Source organism: Cricetulus griseus, chromosome 3 (genome assembly GCF_003668045.3).
Source record: "Cricetulus griseus strain 17A/GY chromosome 3, alternate assembly CriGri-PICRH-1.0, whole genome shotgun sequence".
In the NCBI taxonomy this organism is placed as follows: domain Eukaryota; kingdom Metazoa; phylum Chordata; class Mammalia; order Rodentia; family Cricetidae; genus Cricetulus; species Cricetulus griseus.
Window position 1 is genome coordinate 211996762 of NC_048596.1, and position 13551 is coordinate 212010312.

The 13551-nt window shown below is 40.1% G+C and overlaps 1 protein-coding gene across 1 annotated transcript in view; it reads right to left on the bottom strand.

Annotated features, from left to right (window-relative positions):
* The window catches only part of Gpr158 (G protein-coupled receptor 158), a 182771-nt gene that overhangs the window by 18581 nt on the left and 150639 nt on the right, over positions 1-13551 (bottom strand). The window lies entirely within an intron of this gene.

The window sequence follows — 13551 nt, forward strand, 5'->3', positions numbered from 1 at the left end:
CCCCATGCCAAGCTGTTCTCTCTGCCAGCACTTCAGCTTATTTCTAGCAGAATCTAAACATTAAACAGCTCTCCAATTACTGGAAATCCTTTAAATAAACCAATCTGCCAGGAGATGTGCTTAAAACCCTGACATGGACGAAAGCCAAAGAAAGAAAATAAGCTTCACTTCAAACCCTCAGCGAGATTTAAGGTAAATCCGAATTATTCAGCTTGATGGCTGCTGGCTGGCTATGTGTGTGAACACCATCCCCGCCATCAGCAGGTGTAGAGCCGGAAATAACACCATCTTCATAGCACCACATAACCTTTGTCACTGAGTTTGAAAGCTCAGAGTTCATTACAGTCTACATATTAAGCATTCACATGTATTCAAGGCTCTCAATGCTCACTGCCAGAGCCTCTATTGTCTCTATCGCTGCCTGCTTGTTGAATCTACACAGTGTAAATTCTTTCACCATATTACAAGGACAGGCAAGCTATTTTAAAATGCCATTTTAATCAAACCAGAATTTGCCTAAGTCTCTGCCAATGATTTTGGGTTAACCTATTCACATCTCTCCTGAAAAATTTCTTCAAGTCTTTGAAACACCAGAAATGATTCCTGTCCCCAAGAGGAGATTTCCAGGTCCTCCTGCAGGGCAAACATATTCTTCATTTTAAGATGTTTTTGCTGCCCACTTTCATGTTCAGTACCCACACTGCTTCATGTTCTTTTTTGTCTATTTACATCTTAGGCTAACTTCTTTATTGTCTGGTCTCTGAACAGCCACACATTTGATAGGCATCCATCACATCTCCATTCAGAAACTTTGAGTGGTTCACTATTATTGTCTTTATTCTTCATCCTGGCACTTATCACTTTCCGTAACATGACACCCAGTGTCCTTCCCACCATGCTCCCAACATAAGCCCTCTGAGCTCACCCACTGTCCCTTTGTCCTCTGAACACTACAGAGATTGATCCTCAGACTGGCAAGATGGCTTGTTGGGTAAAGGTGTATGCCACAAAGCCTGGCTATGTGTGTTCAATCCCTGTAACCCACAAGGTGGAAGGAAAGAACTGAAGCCTGCATCTTGCCTTCTGATCCCCACACCTGTGCAGTGGTGGGCACATATTAGCCAGTGATAAAAAAGATCTCCTTCTGAGTCCTCATTTGCATTATTAATCCCACTGAAAATTTCCCCTTCTCCACATTCCAACTCTTCTTTCTCTTATTTTGTAAATGTTAAATTTAATATTTTTTGAGAATTTCTATAAGGCTACACTGTATTTACATCATGTCTTCTGATTCATCCCATGTCCTCTCTCTCTCTCAAAATCATGACATTTCCTTTTATAATTTTTGTTTTGCATATATGTAAGTACATGCACATTGTATGCAACACACACACACACACACACACACACACACACACACACACACACACACACGCATGCACAACTTACTGAGCCCAATTAGTGCTGCCCATGTGTAGAGATGTGTTTAGGGCTGACTACTAAGGATTGGGCAACCTAGCAGGAGTTTCATCCTTGAAAGAAGCTGATTCTCCCTCTCTCAAAAGTCACAGACTATAGCTATTCTTCTATGTGTAGGGTCTTGGGAAGTTAGTTCCTATCCATGTTGGCATATCCATTGGTCTGGTCTTGTGGCAGCAACCGTATTGCTGAGCATTCATGAGTGCAAAATCAGATATTCTTTCATACCAGTCACATTGGTCCTCCATCCCCTACCATCTTTCTGCCTACTTTCCCACGATGTCCCCTGGAAACTTTGGTGTAGGGGTAGTGCTACTAATACCTCACTTGTGGATGGATGTGACACAGTCACCTACTCACCCACTTAAAAATTCTTAAATAGTTTTAAAATGTCCAGTTCAAGTTCTGCCCCTATCACTAAGCCTCATGAAATTACACTAAATTTTCTTTCCATTAATACTTTATAATTTTAATATGGAGAATCATGTCACACAATTCATAACTGGGACATGTTCATGTCCCATCCCTATCCCCACTCGGGTTCTGGGGAACTGAAACCCCACATGTGCCCTGAAAGCACTCTCCCTTGGAGCCACATCTCCAATGTCTTCTTACTTTCTCTATTTTGATACAAAGTCTCACTAAAGCAGCCATGCTAGCTTTGATTTCCTTTGTAACCTAGGCATGCTTTAAATTTGCAATCCTCTTGCCCCAAAGTCCTAAGCAGCTGGAGGTTCAGGGGGACACCACCAGGCACAGCCAAGGCCTTAGTCTTCCTAGGCTGACTGTTCACCCCTGCCCTTCTTTTTTTTTATTTTTATCAAATTATAATTTCACATGTCAATCCCTTCTCCCTCTCTCCCCCCACTAACCCCCTCCCCCTTCCAGCTCCGCTCCCCATAGAGGGTAGGGCCCTCCACAGGGGCTCCCCAAATTCTACAACATCATCCTGGGCCAGGCCTAGGCCCTCCCTCATGTGTCCAGGCCTAGAGAGCATCCCTTCACGTGGAATGGGCTCTCAAATTCCCTTCTTATACCAGGGAAAAATACTGATCCACTGCCAGAGGCCCCATAGGGTACCGAGGCCTCCTCCTTGACATCCACTTTCAGGGGTCTGGATCAGTCCAGTGAAGGCCTCCCAGACAGCAGACTGGGGGCCATGTACTCTCCCTTGTTTAGGTCAGCTGTTTCTGTGGGATTCACCAGCCTGGTACTGACCCCCTTGATCTTCATTCCTCCCTCTCTACAACTGGGTTCCAGAGTTCAGTTCAGTGTATAGCTGTGGGTGTCTGCCTCTGCTTCCATCAGCCACTGGATGAGGGCTCTAGGATGGCATATAAAGTAGTCATCAGTCTCAATATAGGGGAAGGGCATTTAGGCTAGCCTCTCTGCCATTGCCTAGATTGTCAGTTGGTGTCATCCTTGTAGATCTCTGGAAATCTCCCTAGTGCTAGATCTCTTCTCAGATCTATAATGGCACCCCTGCCCTTCTTTAAGTGATAGCAGCAGCACTGAGCCCACACACATGAGATTCAGTAGTATTTGTTGAACTGCATGACTTCAATGCTATCAGCTTCATTAGAGATGCAATGTTCTGTTACCTGCCACTCCATCTAACACTGCTGGTTCTGCTGAAGCAAATAGGCAGGAGGTCTAGGCTGGAGCCCCTGCTGCACCGTTTGTTCTGTTTGCTTACACACCCTATCAGAAGTAAACAGAAACTTAGAAGCACTCTTCCAACTGATTAATTTACAATCTAGTTTCATCTGACCAACTAGGTGATTGGACTGTGCCATGGGCCCTCCCTCTGGACACTCTGAAAATAAGGCAGGCATCTGGTATAGCCAGGGAAGAGTGTTTTGTTTTTGTTTTTGGTTTTTTTCCTCCTGCTCCCCATTTTCCTCCTCCTCTTCTTCCTCCTCTTTGTCTGCCCATAAAACTTCTGTGCTGATTCCTCTAGGGAAGCCCATAACCTCCTTTCTTGCTGATGCTTCCTGATCCTCGAACCTTCTATGCTAAGACAATCTCTGTTGAATTCGATTTTGCCTCATTTTTTTTAACAGGCCTGTAAATGATCTAGAAACTAGTTTAGCATTGCTATTAACAGTGGCGACTTCTACTTATCAACACATGCAACATGTGTACTAGGGTTTGGAACAAAAGAGTGTGAGATGCCTAAATACTGAACAACTGCAACACACGGAAAATACTCTGCTGCAGTTGAAGCATTCGCATGTCTGATAAAAGTAGCATTTGCTGCCACTCACTGCAATGTTTTCATGTATCCCCATAATGAGGATTTTAAAGGTAGTCATTGGTTTAATTAGGATGCCACATGGAGAATTACATTTAAAAACATAAGACAACATAAGATTTCTCATAATAGCTGAACTAAACATTAAAATCATTTCATTAGCAGTATCAAACAATACACTCTCGCTTAAAAACAATTTATTATTCAAAGTACCAATTAAACTAAATGTGATATATAAGAGTTGTGCTTAGACAAAAAAATCAGTTTCATATAATTAACTTCAGACTAACACTGCAATTAGTAGAGAAAATATGCAGATGTTACTGAATTCTGCAGATATTACGTGGGAGTTGAAATATGTGCTGGGCTTCTGCTTTCAAAAATAGTTTCTTGTGGTAAGTGATCTCTACAAGAGGAAGGAGTGTGGTTAAAAAGAGAATTGCCTTTATATTTAAATATCTAAATATGGTTCAAAGAAAACTGAGGTAACAACATTGAAGTGCCATAGTCCTTAAAGATTAATAATCAGAAAAAAATATTCCAAGCTGCTTTTTCAAAAGGCTAGGGAAAACAGAGAATTCCTATCAGTTCTGTGACACCAAAGATGTCCCAGCTCTGTGATCTGAGAACCCCCACAAAGGCTAAAAGGATAACAGCTTCAAAGTACAAACACTGCTCAAACTGTGGTGCCTCTTAGCCAAGCTGGGCAGGCTTCTGTGTTAACAACATGCTACCTCTGTTGGCTACATCAAGTGATTTCAAATGGGAGAAATAAATACATAATTAATAAAACATCCAGGTTTTGTTTCCTGAGTGTTTCTTTTAATGCCCTCTTTCCTCTGGAAATCGGATTCACTTAGAATAATTTATGATCAAAGTAGAAAACATTTATGACTCTGCCAGGAGGAACCCAGAGTGGACAGCTCAGAAGTCGTTATTACGTATAAAATCAAACCGCATCAGTTATTCTTGAGATTAACTTGGGGAGGTGTGTCTTTGGTTAAAGCACTTGCCACACAAGCAAGTGTGTGGGTGCTTGCATCCCCAGAACCAACTTAAATCTCAGTCTGACAATCAAGGCAAGCAAGAGGTCCTCATCTCAGGAGCAAGCTGGCTTGGTGATTGACAGAGAGACCCTGCCTCCATGAATAAGATGGTAGCACACTGAAGGGAGATTCTAGACATCAACCTTGGGACTCTACAAAGCATGCGCGCTCACACACACACACACACACACACACACACACACACACACACACACCCCTTCCCACATACATACCACACACATACTGATGAAAAGAAAAAAAATTCTTGAGATCATCTGAAATCCCAGAATTATGGGGTTCAATACGCACAAGAAACTTGTATTTTGGATGCTTGTCTTCCATTCCTTTGATTAAAATAGGAGGTTACATGGGTTAAAGAACAAATGTGGCTGCTCTGACACATTTTAAAGTTAGAAATGGCTCCATGTGACCATGTAGTGAGGGAGCCTTTCTGCATGTCTGTGTGTTGGGGAAATGGTGCATGGTGGGCTCCTGATATTCTTGGGGTCCTGGACTGGGTTTATTAAGCTTTATTAAAAGAAATACCCAGAAACAAGGAAATATTGCAATACATTTCACAGCTGGACCTAGGAGGCTGGGATGTCCACACTCTGGAAGCAAGGAACTGCAAGCCTCAGCAGAACTGTAGGACTTGCCTGCAATAATTCCACCCTGTCCACATGTACTCAGTGAGCAGGAGTGCCGGCCCTTGGACGTTGAGCAGTGATCTCTAGATTATACCCTAGACCCAGGTTTCCTTTTGCTCTGTTATTAATAGAGGAATAGACAGAGCATTCCAAGTGAATCTACCAAGCAGCAGTCACTTGTATGTTAGAAAAATTAATATGTTTTTAAGGTTGAACATATTGTGGTGATCAGAGTCCCACTCAGAAGGACATTTGTGCCCTCCGCTGATCTGATTTCATAGCCTACATCTGTTGAATGTACCAAGAATTGTGCTAAATGAATGTTATAGATTAACTATGCTTTTTCAAGTTTTATCAGAGTAACAGTGGCTCCTGAAGAAGTCTGGAGAACAACTTCCGAGTGTCAATTTTCAAGCTTGGGTTCAAAGAATGATGGGAGTGATGAAGACTATAATGGGGCTATCCATACTAACACTAACAGTTTATGTGGCTGTCCGCACAAACACTAACAGCAGTCTATGTGGCTATCCATACTAACAACAGTTTATGTTGCCATCCACATTAACAGATCATATTGGTATCCACACCAACACTAACAGGCCATATAATTGTGCAAATGAACACTGACAGATCATGTGGCGAACTGACTGTTTAATTCTCTTGCCCATCCATTACTAGGCATCTCTCTGAATAGCCAAAAACCTTCACCCTCATTTCTACTTAATTGCTTCCCTTTCCATATCTCTAGAACCTGGATCAATTTTTTTTTTTACACCATCTCTTGCATCTCCGGTGAAAAAAGTAAAAGTGAATTTCCCCCCATTTTTGACAAATACATTTACAAATTTCAGAGATTCACAGGAGGCAGCAAAGCCCTCAGAGAATCCCGAGACATCAGAGCCTATGACACATATAAGACCTCATGAAACAGAATGAGGTGAGAGAATTTGGGGCTACAAGGTTGGGATTAGCACAGTGAGCTGTGTCTTCCAGGATGTTCGGTTTCTCACATTCTGTGCTACCCTTAAGCATTCTTATTCTGGGGTAGACTCCTGTTAAAGTCTTTGTCCTTAGATCATGGCACAGTGGGAGGTGGTGGAATCTTTAAGAACTGGGTTTGTGGGGAAGGCCTACTCATTAGGAATAAGTCCTGGAGAAGGACCCCGCTCTCCTTCTTTTGCTTTCTAACTGCCACGAGGTGAGTAACTTCTCCCATTATGGGCTCCCATCATAATGTACTCACTCCCTCTCTACAGACCCAATAGTAATGGGTCAACTGATTTTGGACCCAAAGCTCCAAAACTGGGATCCAAATTATACCACCCTTCCTGCTTCATTTGTTGAAACCTAGTCTCCCTACATAGTTGAGCTAACTGGCTATGTCACGCAAACTGACCTGATACTTGAGTCTTTCGCCTCAGCCTCCCAAGTGCTAGATTGCAGTTATGAGCTACCACATCTGACTGACCTTTTCCTTTTCCTTTGTGTTGTAATACACTGTCTTATATAGTTGATTGTGCAACAAAAATCTAAGAAGAACTGAAACGTCTTAGAAGAAATGGTGGTCATCATTGCCAGCTTAAGTCTCTCTGTCCCTCAAGTGGTGTTCCAAGGCTGTATCTTCCGTTATGATACAGTGTGTGTGTGTGTGTGTGTGTGTGTGTGTGTGTGTGTGTGTGTGTGTACATTTGTTTTCATGTATGTTCGCATGCATGTATGTTAGGAGCCAGATGACAACCTTGGGTTTCTTTCCTTAGGCACCCTATCTCTCACTGGTAGGGAACTTCCTTAGTAGGCTAGGCTGCAAGCCAGTGAACCCTAGTGATATCCCTCTCTCTCTCGCTTCTCAGTATTGAGATTACAGCATATGCCACCATGCCTGGCTAGTTATGTGGACCCTGAAGGTAGAAATCAGGGCTTCATGCTTGCATAACAAGTATCTTACCATTTGAACTATCCCTCAAGTTTCTATAACTCAGCATCTCCAATGTCTAAAGTTAAGGCAGGAATACTTTTTCTAGCTTTATGTTCTTGATACTATATAGTTGATTACTGCTCAGAGGAGTAGAGTATGTTTCATAAGAGGTGATAAATAAGAATAAAACCCTGCTTCAGTTGTTCTGAAAACACATGAGCAGCTCCTGAAAACGTAGCCATAGTTTCTAATGAAGTGTAAACCAGGACAAGCTTTTATCTTTGACTGAAAATGGAAACCACATTTTAAAAGCTGAAACAAGAAATGAAGCATGGATTAAGAAATATGGTGTATTAGAATAAAAGCAAATTTATATACAGAGCCTAATTCAAAAATATTGTTCTGAGTCAGATGAGAGGAAGCCTCGCCCACTTTCTTCAATGCTCATTAAATGCACGTCTTCAACATCTCACCTGTCATAATGACACCCAGTCTTCTAGGATAATTGTTTAAATCCTCAGAAACAATTGCTACTTTGGAATTTCTCTATATAGCTCAATGAAAGAGTTCCTGTATTTTCTCAATCCCTTTTAAACATTTGCATAGGACTAATTGAATTACAGAACACATTGTCTGTTTTGTGAACTTAAAAAGACATGAGGAAGGAGGAGAGCAGAGATGAGCATGTCAGCGAGGGGGAGGGAAGTAAAGATCATGTTTCCTGTCATGAGATGATACCGTGTGGTATTTTGGACAGAAAGGAGACTGATCAGTGTCAGAATTCATTGAAAGAGTGATACTTCAAAAAAAAAATCCCCACTGGAACATGAATCCAGGCATATTACACCTATTTACTCATGACATAGTAAACAGTCCTCTCTCTCTCTCTCTCTCTCTCTCTCTCTCTCTCTCTCTCTCTCTCTCTCTCTCTCTGTGTGTGTGTGTGTGTGTGTGTGTGTGTGTGTGTGTGTCTGTCTGTCTGTCTGTCTGTCTGTGCAGTGGGGGTAAATGGAGGTTAGAGGTCAACATTGGATATCTTCAGTCAGTTTCCACCTTATCTTTAGAGATAGGGTCTTGCTTTGTCTGTGGATTTCACAGACTCAGCTAGAAGCACCAACCAAGGATCCTCCTGTCTCCACCTCCCTAGCACTGGGATCAGAAACACAGCCACAGTCAGATTGTCAAACAGGTATTGGGAACATAGACTCAGATTGTCATGTTTGCATAGCAAGCATTTTATTGAATGAGCTGAGTACCCTGATGCCTTTTTAAATTTGGTGAATTAAAATTCATAGCAAGAATACCAAGCTCCGAAGCATTTCCAGAGCTAGGACACATGCCAGGAAATGGTGGACTTACTTACTTTCTAAGAGGTCATTGTCTGGTATGGTGATTATTTCATAGGGATACTACTAAAAGGAGTTGCTGAATTAGTGATGTAGATTGGTGGAACAGCACGGAAGAACAGAAGAGGAAGTAAGCCAGAGTAGGCTTTTCTTACTGCTCTTGTGCTAGATAAGGAAAGGCAGAAAAATATTTCTCAATTATGTCACTTTGTACCACATTTGACTTGCATAACCTAAATTCTGGAAGAAACTAAAGAAATAGTTCAGTGCTTGCCCAAGTCTGCACTGAAGTCTGGCGTGTGGACTAGAATATATAAATGCCCATGATAATATCACCTATAAACTGGTTTCTTTTTGTTAGTTTGTTTGCACCAAAGAATAAAGTGCATCACAAGACCACCTTGGCTATGCTCATTCTCCCAATATAGAGGCTCCATAGTGAAGCACCTGGTGTGGGGTATGTAAATGTAAGTACAAAGATTGTCTGGTTGGTGAGGTGTGATAAAGGTTAATTCAGACTTGGGAAGTCAACTCTTTTCATGTCTTAAATTTTACCAGGTAGGGAGGTAGGAAATTCACAGAACAGAGTTTTGATTTCTCAGTAGGACAAATCTTAAAGCCATTGTGAAAAGCACCAATGATGGACAACTGATTTCCCACTGGAGCAGTTACATTTAGAAGAGAAACTTTTTCTTCAATGAGTCTAACTGGTTTTTATTTAGTTGGATTTTTCCCACTAACTTAAGAGAATACTTCCCAGTTTCAAATCTTTATTCAGAGCTCTTAAAGGACAGTGAAATAATTGAAACTTGCATTAAAAGTAAATAAATTCTCCACATCTTTAACATTTATAATTATAGCATTTAATGCTTTTTAAGATTATAATTTCTACTTGTCATGCCAGCTTTTTATGTGGACTACTGGAAAAGTCAGATGCAACCAAGCCTTATAAAAATGGCTGTGGCTGCCAGGTGTGCTGGGGGCATTCCTGTAATCCCAGTCCTAGGAAGATAGAAGTAGGAGAATGAGAAATCCAGGTCTAGCCTCAGTTAGCAAGTATGGAGCTAACTTATTCTCCATGAGACCCTGAATCAAAGGTATAATAAAAAATGAACCAAAGAAAAAGGCTAAGGAGTACTAATTTAGTTTAGAAGCCTCAAAATGTATTCTAAAATTTGAGCATACATGTTTATATTTAAAATGAAATGAGGACAGTTGTGTAATTTCTGGATTTTTAGCTTTAGCAAGTTCCTTCCTCCTCATCTAATTGTTGTCACAGAAACTACAAAGAGAGAGAGAGAGAGAGAGAGAGAGAGAGAGAGAGAGAGAGAGAGAGAGAGAGAGCTGGGCTTATTTCTTCCAGCAAATATTTATCAGGATTCTGTAAATGCCAACTGGTTTGTTGGGTATCAGGAGAACAGTGTGAACCACAGAGCTTTACAGCAGTAATGCTGAGAAGGGTGGAATGGTGCATTTGTTCACTTCTAATAATGTACAGAGTGTGTTAAAATGCATTCAAGAAAGTTTAAAATGATGATAATCAGTATAAGTACATCAGAATATTATTCTTATAGCTATAATCCTCAGAGGCATGGAGACTTAGAGGAATTATATTCTGCTTTCAAAAAATCCCACTTTGGGGCCAGCTAGAACTCAGACCTAGTTGCTTTACATGTTCTATTTTCTAGAATCACTGTAGAAATCACTCTGCACATCCCCTTCCTGCTAGGGGGATATTTGCTACTTAATGAGCATTTTTTTTTCTGGATATGAAGAGCATAGCAATTGGACAGTTGTGTGTCCCTTAATAATGAGGATATGCTCAGAAATGTGACCCACATAACAGTTTTGTCCTGTGTGCACATCACAAAGTACAGTTTCATCAGTGTAGATGCTGTAGGTCTGTCATTCCATGAATGTGAGAAGTATGAGCTGCTTCTCTAGTAACACAGCATCATGTTTTATAGTAAAGCTTTTCTAGGTAGGAGTACACTTTAAACAGTGGCTATTAACCTGTGGGTTGTAACCCCTTTTGGGGGGGTCCCATATAAGATACTCTGCATATCAGATATTTACATTACTAGTCATAACAGTAGCATAACAGTAATTATAGTTATGAAGTGGCAATGAAAATAATTTTATGGCTGGGGTCACCACAACAGGGGGGGTTGTATGAAGAGGTCATAGAACTAGGAAGATTGATAACCACTGCTCTCAAACAATGATGGATGGTTTAGCATAGTGTGTAAGCGTGCAGTACAGCCTCTTACTGTCATATCAGGTGTTAGGCACTATATTGCTGTACTTTCATAAAAGTGGCACAGAACTATGCTCATTCACACCAGCACCCCCAAAACACACTGACTAATGCATTATATGGTGGCATAACAATGGCTATGCTGCCACTGTGTGCTAAGAACGTTCAGTTTCATTATAATTTTATGGAACCACCATTGTATATAGAGATTACTATTAGCCAAAATGTTATTGTGTGGGCATGATTGAACAATAAAAACAGTCTATTATATAAAACAGCTATGTGCGAGAGTCACAAAAGAGCTAGGAAAGTATAGTCAGAGTGGACTTCTATGATTTTGAAAGCAGGGGAGTTTCAGATGACACAAAGGTCTTACAAAGTGAGGAAGGCCATGGGAAATGAGGTGATGTGTTGATTAAGTGTGCATAGGTTAAGATGGCTATCCACTAATATGGTGTGGGCAATAAAAGATCAACATGAGTGTGGACCTGGGAGATTTATAGATGGGTAGGCAAGAATGTTAAGAATCCTCTATCTGGTGTCACCTGTTCATGCTTTGGTGTTGTATATGAATAGGAAAGTGAAGCATGGAAGTGTGGAGCAGAAGGAAATTAAATCAAATTGGAAATGACCAGTAGGAAGGGGGCTCCAGTGCTCTGAGATTCTGATGAGCAGTATGAAATGGCCAGAGCATAGGTGGGGTTTCTTGTCACAATGCTCCAGCAAGCCCATCTGATTACACAGGACAGCATAAAACCATGTTCAGCTGGAGTCATATTAAGCATGAAGTACTCCGCTCAGGTCCCAGAGTATTGAGTGAAAAGATTTGGAGTGGACCCAAACTATACATTCCTAACAAATTCCCAAGGGATGACACACTGGGACCACTGTTCTAAAATCTCTCTCATATAAATGTTCCAACCCAGAAGTCCCTGAATTTGGCACACTGCATTTTCTATAAAAGCACACAATGAAAGCTATCAAAGCTGAATTAGTTAGATCCTCATATCATTTTCCTAGTTCTCTAATTTTCTGATGTTTTCAATAAACTTACCACCAAGCATCATTCATAATGTGTTCCAACATAATGTATTCCAACTCTTTCTACTGAGATATCTCCTTCATGTTTGACATAATTCCCACCCACCTCCATCTGTCACTGTTCCTATCAAATGGAATGCTACCTACATATCTTTATAATAACCCAAACATTACCCATGGCTCAAAGTGCTTCTACATAAAGATTCTTGGGGTCTTGTCCAAAATATTTTATCTTCCTTCACTAACAATTATTGTACCAAAAAGCTTTTCACTGTGCTTTGCTTTTTGATAATTTATTAATTCCCATTTCTTTATGGTAACTAAGAGTAAACACTTGACCAGTAGCATAGGCTTTATACATTTCATATCTCCCCAATAGTGTTCATCACAGCAGTAGAGAAGTTAAAAGTAACGAAGTGAATCTTACTGGTAGCATGTAATTCTCACTTTCCAATAAGGTTTATTAAATGAATTGCAATTTTCTAGCATATATCCCCCATTTATTTCTGCAGAGTACAAAAAAAAAGCATCTTAAAAAGTCTTGATTGCATCATAAAGGTTGTGTGCAAAGGATGCAAAAATGCTGCATGAGTTGTCTGTGCTACCTCCCTGTTTGTAATCTCATGTATTCTCAGTGTTACAATTTTCTTTTGTTAAACATAAACATAGTGGAATTTTCTTCATATGAATATAAGGAAATGACTTTTTCTGCTTTGGTTACCTTGAAAAGTGTCAAATAAACCATTTAAAGCTTCTACTGAGTAAAAAAAATGATATTTATGCAATGTCTTCCTTCTCATACCCATACTTGAGCAAAACCCAGAATTGTTTTCTATCTTTGCTGTTTGTTTGTCCTCTGAAAGTTAAATTACTTAAAATATATTCTCACTATAGTCATGTCCACAGCCACATGGTTGCATCACTAAAGCATCAGGGTTATAAATGTCCTGAAATATCTCACCTAGGAGAATACTCTCTATTTAAATTATGAACTGATAAGGACATACCTTGTTGGCTTCTAGAAAAAAAAACTAACAATATTCAGCAAATATTGGCAAGGAGACAGAAAATGAGAATATTGTGTTTTTACTTCTTTTCATATGCCCTTAAAACAATGTTGGTTTGTTTGTTTGGCTTACAAATGGGACCAACAACAAAATAATGAAGGCTTTCCTCGATTTTTTTGTTTGTTTTTTATATCTTTGGAAACTTAGTATAAAAATAGTTGATTGCTAAAATGTCCTATATATTTCCCTTTAAAAAGAGGCATGGGTTAAAGGGTCAAACAAGTAACTTGTGCTTTGGGTCTGAGTCATGATATAGCCATCCTGTTTTTCTGTCACATAACTTTACCATATCTAAGTAACATGATTTTGTCATTTGATCCTGAACTCCCAGAGAATTTTCTTTAGAGATAAATAGAAGGAAGATACATTGATCATAGATTTTAGACAGTTAACTATTCACCAAGAGTGGGGTCAGATCAATATCATAAGACCTCTGTACAGAAAAATAACAGCATTCTTCTTACCTCCTACCACCTGAGAACATAAATCAAAATGGCTA